At 43.1% G+C, this 15,510-nt stretch overlaps 1 long non-coding RNA gene across 2 annotated transcripts in view; it reads left to right on the top strand.

Annotated features, from left to right (window-relative positions):
* Positions 1 to 15,510, top strand: part of LOC109024552 (uncharacterized) — a 241,082-nt gene that overhangs the window by 95,235 nt on the left and 130,337 nt on the right. The window contains exon 3 of one of the 2 annotated variants that reach the window (XR_008675007.2): positions 156 to 296. The exons of the other annotated variant lie outside the window; for it this stretch is intronic. This is a non-coding gene — a long non-coding RNA (uncharacterized lncRNA). The remainder of the gene's footprint in view (positions 1 to 155; positions 297 to 15,510) is intronic. 2 annotated transcript variants of the gene reach the window in all.

The raw sequence follows: 15,510 nt of genomic DNA, 5'->3' as shown, positions 1-15,510 counted from the left end.
AGGCTCAGAGAGGTCACGGGACCCACCTAAGTCCATCCAGCTAGTAAATTGCATGCTGAGATTTAGAACTAGGTCTATTTGTTTGCGATAATCTTCTGTAATAACCTAAAATTGTACTTCTTACTTATCCTTCTGTTTATTTTCTTTTGTCACAGAAAGTGCTCCCGGTGCCTGTGGTCCATAGAGTGGAGTGAGTCTCTAAGCAAATCTGGAGGGACTCTGGGAGCTGAAGATTCAGAATATCTCCACTTATTCTTGCCACAGCCTTTGCTGCTCAACTGTTGGGTGCCATGATGGTATGAGCTGTTCCCTTCCTCAGCCTTTCCTGGCTCCTTCCATGAGCCCACTGATCTGTGGCAGCATTTTAACAGCCTTGGTCCCTCTATTTGTAGAGGTGTTAGCATGAGTCACACAAGGATCTGGAAGCTTTGAAGGAGACTGATACCACAATGCAGGAACTCTATAAGGATTCTAGGGAGGTAACACACACCAAGGGATTGGCACTTAAGATATCACTCTCCCTCTTCTTTTTCTCAATCAATGAGATTTGTAGACATTGTCTCATTTTAAATATTTATATATATTGATATGGCACAATGGATCTATGAGGTTGATATTATCATCCCCTGCCCTCTTTTCTCTAATAATGCATCTGAGCATCAGACTTTAAGTCAATGATATGAACTCAGTTCTTCTTGGCTTCAAAGCCTTGGTGCACAATCACTCCGTTGGACCACTAGGTACCTGCAAGTCTCTGCTTTGGACTTCTCCTGAGCTGCAAAACTCAGGTATTATTAGAGCACCATAAGTGATAGATTTTCATGTGTATGCATGTGTTTCTACCCAGCAGTGCAATTAATGAGCTCTTGAGGGTATGTGTGTAGATGACATGTTCTTTACTCCCTAGGAACCGTGTAGAAAGTCACCAGGACACCAAATTTCAATGTCTTTGCAAAGGACTAGGCCACAACCTCATTGGAGATTTTTTTTTTCATTTTTTTTCTTATGCTCACATTCATGCTATGATTTATTTATTTATTTATTTATTTATTTATTTATTTGAGACAGAGTCTCACTCTGTCACCCAGGCTGGAGTGTAGTGGCGTGATCTCAGCTCACTGCAACCTCCGCCTCCCGGGTTCAAGCGATTCTTCTGCCTCAGCCTGCTGAGTAGCTGGGACTACAGGTGTGTGCCATCTCACCTGGCTAATTTTTGTATTTGTATTAGAGATGGGGTTTCATCATAGTGGCCAGGCTGGTCTTGAACTCCTGACCTCATAATCCACCCACCTCGGCCTCTCAAAATGCTGGGATTACAGGCGTGAGTCACCATGCCTGGCCCATGCTATGTTTTATAGTTTGAACAGCTCCTTTGTATCCATCCTTTCATCTGATTTTCCTTGTCACTGATAAGACAGACAGGGAGACATCATTTTCACTTTTCAAGGGAGGAAATTGACACCCAAAGAGGCAGAATGACTTGCCTGGGTTTGCACAGCTGCTTTTGAGAAATACTGCAAATGAGATCCAAATCTCCCAGCCCATCTAGAGCTCTCCTCCAGAGCAAAGAGCAACTCCAAGTCAGGGTTAAGAAGGAAAACTCTGGTAAAAGGATATATTTTCTTTTTCTTTACTCATTTCTCTCAAATTTCCCAAAGATTTCTCTTCATTTTCTCTTCCAAACCCCTCATTTTATTTAAAGGAGCAGCATGGCTCACTGGCTGGGTAAGAGCCTGGAGACCGAGAACCTGAAGACCAGGGTTATGATGGTGATAATTATGGTGATGATGATGGTTACTTTGTTACCTTATATAAAGCCCAGATCTCCTCCAGAGTTCAGTTTTTCATGAGGAAAATGAGGTCAATAACAAAGAATACTCATCAGTGTGCTTTGAGATTATACACCAATGTTGAGTGCTAGAGGCTGAAACTGGCCTAAAGAGGTTTAGATTGAGACAAACGAATGGAAGAACAGAAGAGGAAGCACCCTGCTCTCTGTGCCTATAACCTCTTTATGTAATAAGAGCTCACGTTTACTAAGTGCTATGTATGTTTCAGTTTTAGATTCCAATTGTTCATTGCTGCTTTATAGGAAAGCAATTGACTTTTGTATATTAACTTTGTATTCTGCAATTATGCTATAATTACCTACTAATTCCAGGAACTTTTCTGTTGATTCTTTGGAATTTTCTACATAGGCAATCATGTTATCTGTACATATAATACATATAAACAAAGTGCTTTATATTTAATCTTCATTAACAATGCTAAGAGGTTGGCTTAATTATGTTATAGATGAGGTCACTGAAATACAGAGAAGTTCATAATTCAACCAAGTCTATGCAGCTAAAAGGTGGCAGAACTGCAAGTTGAACCTGGCAGTCTGTTTCCAATCTCATGCTCTTGACCCACAAGACATTGCTTTGCAGGATTCACATTTGCCACCATCTCACAGGTATAAGGGGACATGATATCTAAGTTTAACTAATAGGCCCAATTCTTCACCCTTCCCCGGATCTGTGCCTCTGCAATGTAACTTAGCAGGGCTCTCCCCGCTATAGGTAGGCATGCTTCTCCACCCTTTGATTTGGGGCTCTGTCATGTGACTCACTTTGGCTAATAGAAAAAGACAAAGTGATGGTGTGCCAGCCCTGAGTCCAAGCCTCAAGAGCACTTGCTTGTCTCTTTCTGCTCCTTTGTGCTGCTGCCTTTGCTAGGAGAAAAACATGCCTGGGCTAGCCTGCTGGCCCCCAAAGGTAGGAGGATGAGAGAGATCATCCTCTGTGGATGTAGACCTGAGCTATATCCTAGCTAGGTTGCTTCCACCAGGACATTCTAGAGTCAGGCCTAGAGTGGATCCACCACTCCCCCTACCTCCACTGGCCACAGATGGATGAGGGACCCCAGCTGAGATCAGCCAAACTCCAGCTGATCCCCCAGACCAGTGACAAATAGATGTTCAGGTTTTGTGGTGGACTTTTCCTCAGCAATAGCTAACTGATACTCCTGGCAACTGTGAAAAGAGCAGAGTTTTTGAATCAAACATGCTTTTAAATCACACTTGTACCAGTTATTAATTGTGCAATCCTGAACAAGTTACTCAAACTCTTTGAACTTCAATATTCTCATCACAATGGGGATAATAACATCTACTACTGGAGACATTGTATTAATGGGATAAGCAGAAGCATTGACTATGGTGTCTGGCACAGACTGTGTGCTTAATAACCATGGGTGTCCTCATTTTCCCAATTGCTCTTATCATTCTACATTTAGTGCTTATCATTAAGCATTTCATGTATATCCATGTTCACAGGCTGTGGGATGGGCTCTGTGTACAGTGAATGAGGTTAATGGTCACTATCAAGGTCACATGGAGCTTGGTGGCAGTGGCCCAGAGAGGAACTATGTCTGGGAAGTCTTGATAAGAGGGGCTAGGAAAGGATCTGGCCAGGCAGACCCTGGGGCCAAAGCAGAGAGCACTCTAGGGCCATGGCAAGACTCAAGTTTCTCTGGATACTGGGGCATGGACCTGCATTTTGGGCAGAGATTTAGATGATTTGGGAGAAAAGACAATCATTGGAACTGGAGTATCAACTCTGTATCACAATCTATTGTCACAATAATGCCATGTGACAAATCACCTTACAACTGCGGTTGAAAACAAGAAACATTATCAGCCATGAATCTGCTGGTCACCTGGGAGGTTCTTATGCTTTTAGATGGGCTCATGTAGTTTCTGCAGTCATCTATGGGCTTGGTAGGAAGTCTGTGGATCTTGGAAGGGCTCTCTCTCTGCATAGTGGGCTGTAGGCTGTCTTCTCATCCTGCAGCAGGCTAGTTTGGGTGTGGTCCCATGCTACCTGGGCATGTTCTCATGATGGCAGAGGTGTGAGAGTGGGGGAAGTGGGGGACAGAGAGAGAGAGAAAGAGAGAGAGAACAGAAGTGGACAAATCCTCTTTAGGCCTATGCTTCTATCACATTCTATTTGCCAAAGCAATTCACACAGCCAGCCCAGATTCAAGGAGGTAAGAAAAATGGACACCATCTTTAGATGTGTGTGTGTGTGTGTGTGTGTGTGTGTGTGTGTGTGTGTGTGTGTGTGTGTGTGGTCGGGTGGTGGGGAGTTCAATATCCCATTTGAGAGGGCATAGATATAAGAAGGCCTTTAATTGGGGGCATCGCTACAATCAATCTACCATAGCTCATACCTGGAATGGCCCAGTTACTAGGTGTAGGGATCGAGGTCACAACATGAACAGCAGCCAGAATCATTGATTTTGGGTCACCAACCGCTGGCCTAGGCTGTTAAATTTCCCCTAATCAGGTCTAGGATTGCGATAGAGCTGGTAGAAGATAGACGTTCTGAGTTGAAGGCATTGGGCAATGTGGGGGTTGGAGCCAGGCATATTTATGTCCAAGTAGAGCAGGAAACACAAGGAAATAAAGTGTTAGCAATGCGTGTAGGCAGCCGGGGGACAGCTCTTGTGTGGTGAGAATTGTCTGCCAGCAAAACTGTATGATGGGATATGGAATAGCATTATAAACCCCCTTACCCCACCCTGCCAATTAACTTCCAACAGAATCTATGTGCGAAGTAGGTTTCCTTTTGAGAATATGCAAGTAATACATGAGAATCAAGAAAAATTGGTCTAAGTCAGAAACATTGAAAAACAAAATAAAACAAATCATTCAGTTTAATCAGCCAAAGACAATCACTGTTAACACCGAAATACATTTCTCTAACCACCTTTTTTCTCCTGCATACATATATGTTTATATATATTACACCCAGTATAAATAAGCATTTAAAAAACCACAGTCTTTAAGGAGATTTGCTTTTATGTTGTTTGTTTGTTTTTGTGGCTTTAGAGAATATAATCTTGACTACAATAATTTCAAGTATCCACATATATGTATCTAGAATAAGAAAGGTTTTGCTTTTTTTTTTTTTTTAGCTGGAGTCTTGCTCTGTTGCCAGGCTGGAGTGCAGTGGCGCAATCTCAGCTCACCACAAACTCCGCCTCCTGGGTTCAAGTGATTCTTCTGCCTCAGCCTCCTGAGTAGCTGGGATTACAGGTGCATACCACCACACCCAACTAATTTTTGTATTTTTGGTAGAGACAGGGTTTCACCTTGTTGGCCTCGATCTCCTGACCTCGTGATCTGCCCACCTTGGCCTCCCAAAGTGCTGGGATTACAGGCATGAGCCACTGTGCCCTGCCTTGCTTTCTATTTTTAAAGGTAAAGATAACAGAATGACTTAAACCTAAATTCTTCCAGAATAGGAGATATACAAAATTTAGTCATAACATCCACAGCATAAACAAACACCAAATAGTGGATTCCATTATTGATCTCCAGCTCCCCACACTAAGGAACTGGTGTGAGCTCTTGGCCAGTGAGATTGGCAGACCTATCCAAATTCAGGTCTGGTTGGCATCTGTGTCTTTGAGGATATGCTATGTGGACTCTCCTGAGAGTTCCACATTGCTCAGTGTGGAAGACTGGAGTATTGGAAGATCTGGCTCTCGTTTTCAGACCTTCTAACTGGCATGAGTTCACTGAGAGTCATCACTTAGGCACTTGCTCCAAGTTTGCTTTAAGAGTTAGATCTTTATCAGCTGGTTTCCATGGACAATATTGCTTCCTTCAATGTATCTCTAATGTGCCATCCCTCTGAGTTTCCTGTTGTTGAGAGTGTTTGTGTGTCTGTGCTGCTAGGTTTATGTTTATCTCTTCTTCTCAGTCTCTGTCTCTTTTCATGCCCTGGGGAAGCTTGTATTCTCTGTGTGGGGTCTGGGTGGCAGAAGGGGAAGACAAGCTGTATCAGTAGAATGGGCACTTAAAACCCAAGTGCAAGAGCCACTTTCAGTTTGGGTTTCAACAGCACATTAACCCAATCCTTTTAAATAGTCCCAGTGCTTCCTGCATATCACCAATAAACACCTCCCCAGATGCAGTAATGGAGCATGTAACATTCCTCCTACTCATTTCCCAGCCTTTGTCATAAGATGACAAAGGCATACTTTTCTTGTATAGTTGTGTTCATATTGCCCTTAAGTCTTGAAATCCTATTTCACGTAACATTATTTTAGCAGTATTTCTCTGAGCTCTTATATATTCTAAGAAAGTGCCCTTTGTGATGGTTAAATAATATTCCACTGCATGAACCACTTAAAAATATTAATTCCCTTATAACTGAACATTTAGCTTGCTCTTAATATAACTAGTACATATAGTGAACACGTACATGTACAGCTTTTATCTTTCTTTCTGAATTTAGGATCATTTCCTTGGGATAGATTTCCAGAAACAGGATTATTCAGAACAATAAATGCATGGCCATTTAAAAAAGACTTCTGAAACAGTCTTCTAAATTACTCTTCCAAAGGGTGTACCAATTGAACCTCCCACTGGTGATGGATCAGAGTGACGGTTCACTGCCAAGAGGTAGCGTTTCCAGTAGTTACTTTGAACAATGGAAGAGAGTAAGCCCAGGGAGCTTCAAAGCTGTTTCAGATAAAAGGCATGATTTGAAAAGGCAGATAGTTGGCAGACCTTGTAGCCGGGGGTGTTTAGCTGGGGAAGCATAATGCCAAAAAGCCAGGGAATGAATTTTATGGATTTCACAGGATTTCAGGTGTTCTACTCTCCCAGCTTCAACGTGGTTTCCCGGAACTCCTTGGCCATCAATGCCCAACTCAATTGCCCCCTCCTCTGCAAAGCCTTCCTTGGCCCCAGAGTGGACTTGAGGGAGGAATTCTTCTTTTGTGCTCCCTTAGACTCTGAATGTTATAGTACTTACCACACAATACCACATCTGTACTTGAGTTCTCAGTAGCCCAGGAGCCTACTTTAGGCAGGGACCGAAGTACACTAATTTCTTTGTCTTTTACAAATTTCACTTTACTGCCTTGCTCATGGTAGAAGTTCCTAGAGATTTGTTGATAGGATGGATGGACCAAATGGGCTCTCTGTCAGCTTGACATGCTCCATCCAAGTAGCTGCCCTGACCTTCCCTCACACATAGATTTTCCATCTCCAAGGCAGTGGCCTTGCAATCCAGTTGAACATTGCTGCTCATGTCTTGCTTGACTGCTGGTCTCTGTGTCCTCTCTCTCCTTACACTTACCTGCAAGCTTATGCAAGTTCCTGACCCCATCCTCATTGATACCCTATTCTGTTGACCTCTTCCCTTTCTCTATAGCCCTGTTCCTACATCCTGTACCACCCTGGCTCCCAGTGTCTGCTCTATTACAGAGGGTTAAAGACTATACCCCAGGCTCTGGGGCATATTCTGATTGATTAAGTTGCTCACACAACAAATATTTTCTTAGCACTTACTACGTGCCGGGTATTATTCTAGGCACTGTATTGATCTAGAGAAATAGTAGATAGCAAGACAGGTAAAATTCCTGCTCCCATAGAGCTCACCTTGTACTTGGGGGCACAGTGAAAAAGTAAACAGACAAACAAGAACATTCCTATTAGTTTTCAGTGCCATGAAGTGGGGGGCGGAGGGCGACAGAAGGTGGAATTGGATGCTTCCCCAACATGGGTGGCTAGGGAAGGTCTTCCATTTGAGCTGAGGCTTGAATGACAAAAAGGAACCATCTAGGGGGAAAAGACTGGAAATCAGAAAGTTCTAAGCAGATGGATCAGCCAATGCAAAGGGCCACAGAGTGCTAATAGCCTAGCGTGTTTGGGAAATGCAAAAAAAAGAATATGCAGCTAAATTATGGTACAAGAGAGGAAACGTGTTGAAGGATGAAGTCAGCAGAGCCCAGATGATTGAGGCCCTCGTGGGTTAAAGGAAGAAGCATCAATTTTATTCCAAGGGTGACAGAAAGCCAGTGTAGAGTTTTAAGTAGAAGAAGGTGTGATTAGATTTACACTAAAAAATACATCCATCTGCTTGCTGTTCAGAAAGTGGGTTGTGGAGAGAAAGGGAAGCTCTGGGGAGACCAGTAAGCAGGGTCTGACCAGTTACCCAGGCAAGAGGTGATGGTGGCGGTAGCAGAGATAGAGAGAAGTAGCTGGGTGTAGGTCGGGCTTTGGCAGTGGAAATTCTGGGGATGAGGGCAAAAGATAACTCTAGGGTGGTTCTAAGGTGTTTGCCTACATGACTAGTTGAATGGTGGTTCCTTGAAAAACACCAGGGAAGGACTAAGGATTTTTTTTTCCCCAGCAGAATGTTGGGAAGGAGCCAAGAACCAATAATTCTTCCTTGGGTGCCAGACCCTCCAGGTCTGGCCCTCTGACTTGGTCTTTCCAGACTGGTCTGGAGACTTGGGTCTCATGTTTGAATCCCAGCCAATGAGGACTTGGAGGGGTACATTCCCAGATGCGTGTTCTGCTGGTGCACTCTGTCCTTCCTGACCCCATCCTCATTGATACCCGATTCTGTTGACCTCTTCCCTTTCTCTATAGCTCTGTTCCCATGCTCTGTACCACCCTGGCTCCCAGTGTCTGCTTCACTATAAAGAGTAAAGTTTATAGCATCACCATGCAGGTATGAGCCATAGCTGACCAGGTCTTTAGCTAGAAATAGTGGCTAGCACCTATATGGTATTTATTATACACCAGGCACATATCTTGGCTCAGTCTGCACAACAGTCCTATTCAGTTGCTACTGTTATTATCCCCATTGTACAAATGGGGAAATTGAGGCACAGAGTGTTCATATAACTTGGCTATGGTCCTACAGATGCCAGGTATCAGAGTTGGGAGATGAACCCAAGGTATCTAGATCTACAGCCTATGTGCTAAACTGCTGGGCTCTGCAGAATCATAAGTAAGATGGCATCAGTCTCTCCCCTGGTACATTGGCTAGCCCAACATGCTGAGGGCTCACTAATATTGCAACTGTTGATTCTAGGTCACTGTATTTACTTTGCCTTCTCCAACACTGTTGCATCAGAGAATGAAAGGAAGGTTGAAGTCAAGCTATAGAGGTGTCAAGAGAGAAGCAGATCACGAATGAACCATCCCTACTGAGGCATTTGTTCATTGAAAATAGATTAGTTGAATGCAATCCCATGCTTGGCATGTGTGACAGTAATGGGCAAGACAATGTGTCTCCTGCTTTCATGGAATATATGTTCTCGTTCCCAGTATTGCATCTTCCACAGCATGTGTAAGTACCCCCATCCTTTTCTGTCCCTTTACCTCAACCCAGGCTCTGGGAAGTCCTTGTTCATGACTTCTACTCAATTCTGTAATGCTTATTACCCTTCCTGGCTGTGCACACTCTGTTCTACTCTCAGCTTTTGTTCTAGGGATTTTTTTCTAGTCTCTTCTTTTCTACCCAAAGTCAAGAACATTCCTTATCTCAGCTACCCCTTACCTGTTTCCAGGCATGGGCTGCTTCCAGGTTTCTGTAATGACAAACATCTTCTGAAATTGAGCAGAGAAGCAGAGAAAGGTAGCTGGGGCTGCTTTCTAAAATTATGAACCTGTGAAGGCCAGGGACTCTGTAACCCAGTGAGCAGGCCACCATAAATGGGTGAACAAATTAGGATGAAGGGACCATTAGGATTGGAGAACCAAGGAAAACTAAGATTAGTATGTAAAATGCCTGCTACAAGCTCCTATACAATTGTTAGAAATGGGTTGAATATTGGTTTTGAGCTCCCTGGCAGCCAAAATAAAAAAGAAAACCAAAATTAGCTTGTATGATATTCATGGCTCATTGTTTGCAAACAAAATAATTTGTCAGTAAAATACTAGATTTACTAGATTTTTCTTGTATAGAGAACAGAAAGAAATGCCTCCCTTGTGTACTCATCAAGAGACCCCTGTCTGATATAGTTGGAAATATCCCAAACAAAACTTGCTGTATTAAAATGTCCTTGCTTTGCTAAGTCATTTTGTATTCATGGAAGTAGCCTTGGGAATGGCTATTGCTTCAAGGTCAGACACTCCTTTTCTGTTCCCCCCTGTCCTCCCATGGCAGGTAGAGCAATCTTCTGTGTGCAGTAGGTTCCCCGTCTGTGCTTTTACCTTATTTAATTAGGTATCTTTTGGATCCCAGAGCCCTGTGTCTCATACTCCATTGTATCTAAGAAACATCCTATGACTTTAAAAATTGCTGATATATAACTGAAAGGCAAAATAATTAGTAAGGAAAATCGAAACAATTCCTCCTAAATTTATGGGCATTCTTACAGAGATATCTTTTAGGGAGTAAGAATTACCATAAATCTCCAGGGTGAACAATAGCACTAAAAGCAAAGAAGCCAAGAGTCAGCAAAAATCTTTGGCAGTACACACATTTTGTTTTTTTGGAAGACAAAAGGAACTGCCATCAAGTTGATTTTAATGGGTCAGCTACTTGCCCCCTCCCCTTCAGCCTCTTCCCATGCCCCATCCTGCTACTTGTGGAATTAGAGGTGGAATCTTCCTGGGGGTATCCAAAGAGTGACAACATCCCTATAGATTACTTCCAGCTGCTTGCAAAGAGAACATGATTGGAAAGGAGGTGCTTTCTTTGTCAGGATTACAGCACCAGTGATGCACAAACAAGCCAGACCCAGGTTGATTGTTGGGGGGACTCTTGTCTCCCACTGCATGCAGAAGAGCATGCATTGGTGTAATACACAGGCATCTCTCCCTCACACGTCCATCACTCCTTCTCTGGGGGAGCAGAGACTTACTTGATTGGTTAGTTTGGGAGAAGGAACTAGGCATCTCTGGCGTGGCCACTTTCTGTTTTTCTCTTGATTCCTTCCTGCCTGCAGAAAGCACATCTCTACTCCTGAATGCTGTAGGAGTAGAGTTGTTTTCATGTTTTCAATTTTTTTTTTTTCTGGGGCAGGCTCCATGGGGAAGCCAGCAGGCTTTCAGCACTCTGTGTGACCAGGTAGAGAAGTCTGCCCAGTTCTAATGTGCAATACTAGGAAACCCATTGCTGCTACTCATTTAAGTCTTGTTCTCCAACAACTGTTGTCTGTGGGGAAGGGAACTTTTAAAATCCCAACTGCCTGAATCTTTTGCTTATTTCTAAGTTGGTCTTGCACCAGGGCAGGAAAGAGGTGTCCACTATTGAGACCTCTAAAACTCCAGCACTGAGTATGATCAGGAAGCTGCACAGATGTGACTTAAGTAAGCAGGCCATGGGCGCACAGACTGAGGGTGGCTAGTGGGTCTTCTCAAAGTGTCACAGATTGTAAGAGAGAGGCTACCACAAACTGAGAAGAAGAAAGCAGGTGGTTAGTATTGGTGGAAGCCCAAGTCTCTAGGTGAAAATTTAGGAGCAAGGAGGACTAGAGACAGGGAGGGAACCTGTAATAGACAAGTATATTTTTGCCTGTTGAGCCTATATATTTTCTTCTTTGGGTAACCACACCCAATTTCCTTTGGGAAGCAACTAGTCTTTTAGAGAATATGGAGTTCTTACTACCTTTCTCCAGGGGATGGTATCTAGCCAGTTAATTTCAATTCTGGAACATTTATAGAACTATTGGGAAGAATAAGTTTTTGCCTTGGCACAAGTAGTCTGGGAATATGCAGTCTGAAGTCACCAATGACCATCTGGCCACCAAAAGGGAGCACGACTGAGGCTGTATCAATATGAAACCAACGTGGAGGAAAGCAGAGTTAGAAGTGGGTACAATACCTGTATCTAGGTATGCCAGGAGCTGTCTATTGGACTTCTTAATTGAGAGATACATTCCCTTTTGCTTAAACCACTTGCTATGGTCTGAATGTTTGCCTCCCCCCAAAATTCATTTGTTGAAATTCAGATCCCCAAGGGAACTGTATTAGTCCCTTTCCATACTGCTATAAAGAACTTCCTGAGACTGGGTAATTTAAGGGAAAGAGGTTTCATTGATTCACAGTTCAGCATGGCTGGGGAGACCTCAGGAAACTTACAATCATGGCAGAAGGTGAATGGGAAGCAAGGCACGTTTTTCACAAGGCAGCAGGAAGGAGAAGTGCTAAGTGAAGGGGGAAGAGCCCCTTATAAAATCTTCAGATATTGTGAGAGAACTCACTCACTATCATGAGAACAGCATGGGGAAAACCACCCCGTGATTCAGTTATCTCCACCTGGTCTCTCCCTTGACACATGGGGATTTTGGGGATTATGATGATTACAATTGAAGATGAAATTTGGGTGGGGACGCAAAGCCTAACCATATCATTCCACCCCTGGCCCCTCTAAAATCTCATGTCCCTTTCACATTTCAAAACCAATTGTGCCTTTCCAACAGTTCCTCAAATCTTAATTCATTCCAGCATTAAGCCAAAATTCCAAGTCCAAAATCTCATCTGAGACAAGGCAAGTACCTTCTGCTTATGAGCCTGTCAAATCAAAAGCAAGTTAATTACTTCCTAGATACAATGCAGGTATAGGCATTGGGTAAATACATCCATTCCAAATAAGAGAAATTGACCAAAACATTGGGACCAAAGGCCCCATGCAAATCCGAAATCCAGTGGGGCAGTCAAATCTTAAAGCTCTGAAATGATCTCCTTTGACACCATGTCTCACATCCAGGTCACACTGATGTGAGAGGTGGGTTCCCATGGTCTTGGAAAACTCTGCTCCTGTGGCTTTGCAGGGTACAGCCCCACTCCTGGCTGCTTTCATGGGCTGGCATTGAGTGCCTGTGACTTTTCCAGGTGCATGGTGCAAGCTGTTGGTGGATCTACCATTCTGGGGTCTGGAGGACAGTGGCCCTCATCTCACAGCTCTACTAGGCAGGGCCCCACTGGGGATGCTGTGTGGGGGCTCTGAGCCCACATTTCCCTTCCACACTACCTTAGCAGAGGTTCTCTATGAGGGCTCCACCCCTGCAGCAAACATCTGCCTGGACATCCAGGTGTTTTCACACATCCTCTGAAATCTAGGTGGAAGTTCCCAAACCTCAATTCTTGACTTCTGTGCACCCGCAGGACCAACACTACATGGAAGCTGTCAAGACCTGGGGTTTGCACCCTCTGAAGCAATGGCTTGAGCTGTATGTTGGCCCCTTTCAGCCATGGCTGGGACACAAGGCACCAAGTCCGGAGACTGCACAAGGCAGCAAGGTCCTGAGCCCTGGCCAGAAAACAACGTTTTCCCCCTAGGCCTTCAGGCCTGTGATGAGAGGGGCTGCCATAAAGACCTCTGACATGCCCTGGAAACACAGTTCCCATTGTTTTGGTAATTAACATTTGGTTCCTGATTACTTATGCAAATTTCTGAAGCTGGCTTGAATTTCTCCTCAGAAAATGTTTTTTTCTTTTCTATTGTATTGTCAGGCTGCAAATTTTCCAAACTTTTGTGCTCTGCTTGCCTTTTAAACATAAGTTCCAATTCCAAACCATCTCTTTTGGAATGCATAAAACTGAATGCTTTTAAGAGCACCCAAGTCACCTTTTGAACACTTTGCTGCTTATAAATTTCTTCTGCCAGATGCCCTAAATTATCTGTCTCAAGTTTAAATTTCCAGAGATCTCTAAGGCAGGATCAAAATGCTGCCAGTCTCTTTGCTAAAGCATAGCAATAATCACCTTTATTCCAGTTACCGAGAAGTTCCTAATCTTTGTCTGAGACCACCTCAGCCTGGACTTCATTGTCCATTTCACTATCAGCATTTTGGTCAAAGGAATTCAACAAGTTGCTAGGAAGTTACAAACTTTCTCACTGTTCCAACCTCTGCCTGTTACCCAGTTTCAAAGTTGCTTCAACATTTTTGGGTATCTTTATAGCAGCACCCGACTCTCTGTGGTACTAATTTACTGTATTAGTCCGTTTACATACTGCTATAAAGAACTGCCTAAGACTAGGTAATTTATAAAGGAAAGAGGTTTAATTGACTCACAGTTCAGCATGGCTGGAGAGGCCTCAGGAAACTTACAATCATGGTGGAAAGTGAAAGGGAAGCAAGGCACCTTCCTCACAAGGTGACAGGAAAAAGAAGTGCCAAGTGAAGGGAAAAGAGTCTCATAAAACCATCAGATATTGTGAGAACTCACTCAGTATCATGAGAACAGCATGGGGGAAACTTTCTCCATGACTCAGTTACCTCCCCTTGGTCTCTCCCTTGACACGTGGACATTATGGGGATTATGGAGCTTACAATTCAAGATGAGATTTGGGTGGGGACACAAAGCCTAACCATATCAGTGATGGTATCAAAAGGTGAAGCCTTTGGTAAGTGATTAGGTCATGAGATTAGAGCCCTCATAAATGGAATTAGTGCTCTTAAAAGAGACACCAGAGAGCTGACTAGTCTCTTCCACCATGTGAGGACACAGTGAGGAGGCACCATCTATGAGCCAGGAAGAAAGTCCTCACCAGACACCAACTATTCTTCTGTCTTTACCTAGGACTTCCCAGAACTGTAAAAAATACATTTCTGTGGTCTATAAACCACCCAGTCGATGGTATTTTGTTATTAACAGCCTGAATGGATGGATGAAGACACCAGTTTAAATCATTTTTTTCCACCAAAAACTAAAATAGTTAAAACAAATGAAGAAATTAAATAAGAACTATGCTTGTTTGGAAGGAGATAGAATCCATACATTTATTCTTTCTTTCAATTGCACCATTATTCACTGAACAGTTGCCATAAGCCAGGCTCTGTGCTGGGCCCTGGCAGTACAGAGATGAAGAAAGCACAATTCTTGCCCTTAGAAGCTCACAGACTAGCTAGAGAGACAGACAGATGAGCAGGGAACCATAGAGTGATATGGTATGTGAGATAGGAGAGGCACATGGATCAGGGGGCTTGGTGGCTCAGCCATTCCTGGGAGGGATCAGTGAATTGAGACTTACACATGAGCAGGATGTAGGAAAGCTGAGAAAAATAAAGTGTCATCTATGATGATACAGAGAAAGGAGAGGTCAGGGTGTGGTATGTAATAATGATGATGAGGATAATAAGTGTAATATTTAGTTAACATTTATTGAGTGCTTATCATACACTCTGCCCTGGTCCAAGTTCTTTGTATATATAATGTCATTTGATCCTCATGGTGATTCCATGAGGTAGGTACCTATTTTACTGGTAAGAAGGGGTTAGGGAAGTTGACAGAAACCACATAGCAGGCCAGGGCTGCTGGGATATATGACAAAAACATATAGAGTGTTGATAGATGAAACTCTTGAGAATTTGTGTTGGGTTTGGATTGTGAGAGGTTTTAAATACAACACAAGGGGCTCAATTAGAGGGCAGAAAGTACATTGTTGTTTACTGAGTGCCTACTATATCCCAGTTATATATCTGATCTGATCAAATTTTTACAACTCCCCTATTGGATAAGCGTTATTAGCCACATTCTTACTAAAAAAACTCAGACATATTTTTATTTTCCTAAATCACTCTACTAGTAAGTGGCAAAAAGTAAAAAAAGCTGGCTCCTGAACACATTTTTTAACTGCTATATTATTGCCCATTTCCTCTTTCTGATAAATATTTTTAATCGTTTCCCCCCCCTTCTGATCAACTGATAAAAAGCTATCATTTCTCTCTGCAGAAACATACATGGAACTATATACCAACAAACTTTTG

Source organism: Gorilla gorilla, chromosome 23, assembly GCF_029281585.2.
Source record: "Gorilla gorilla gorilla isolate KB3781 chromosome 23, NHGRI_mGorGor1-v2.1_pri, whole genome shotgun sequence".
Taxonomy (NCBI): Eukaryota; Metazoa; Chordata; class Mammalia; order Primates; family Hominidae; genus Gorilla; species Gorilla gorilla.
Note: the sequence above shows the minus strand (reverse complement) of the source record. Positions and strands in the feature narration are given on the sequence as shown.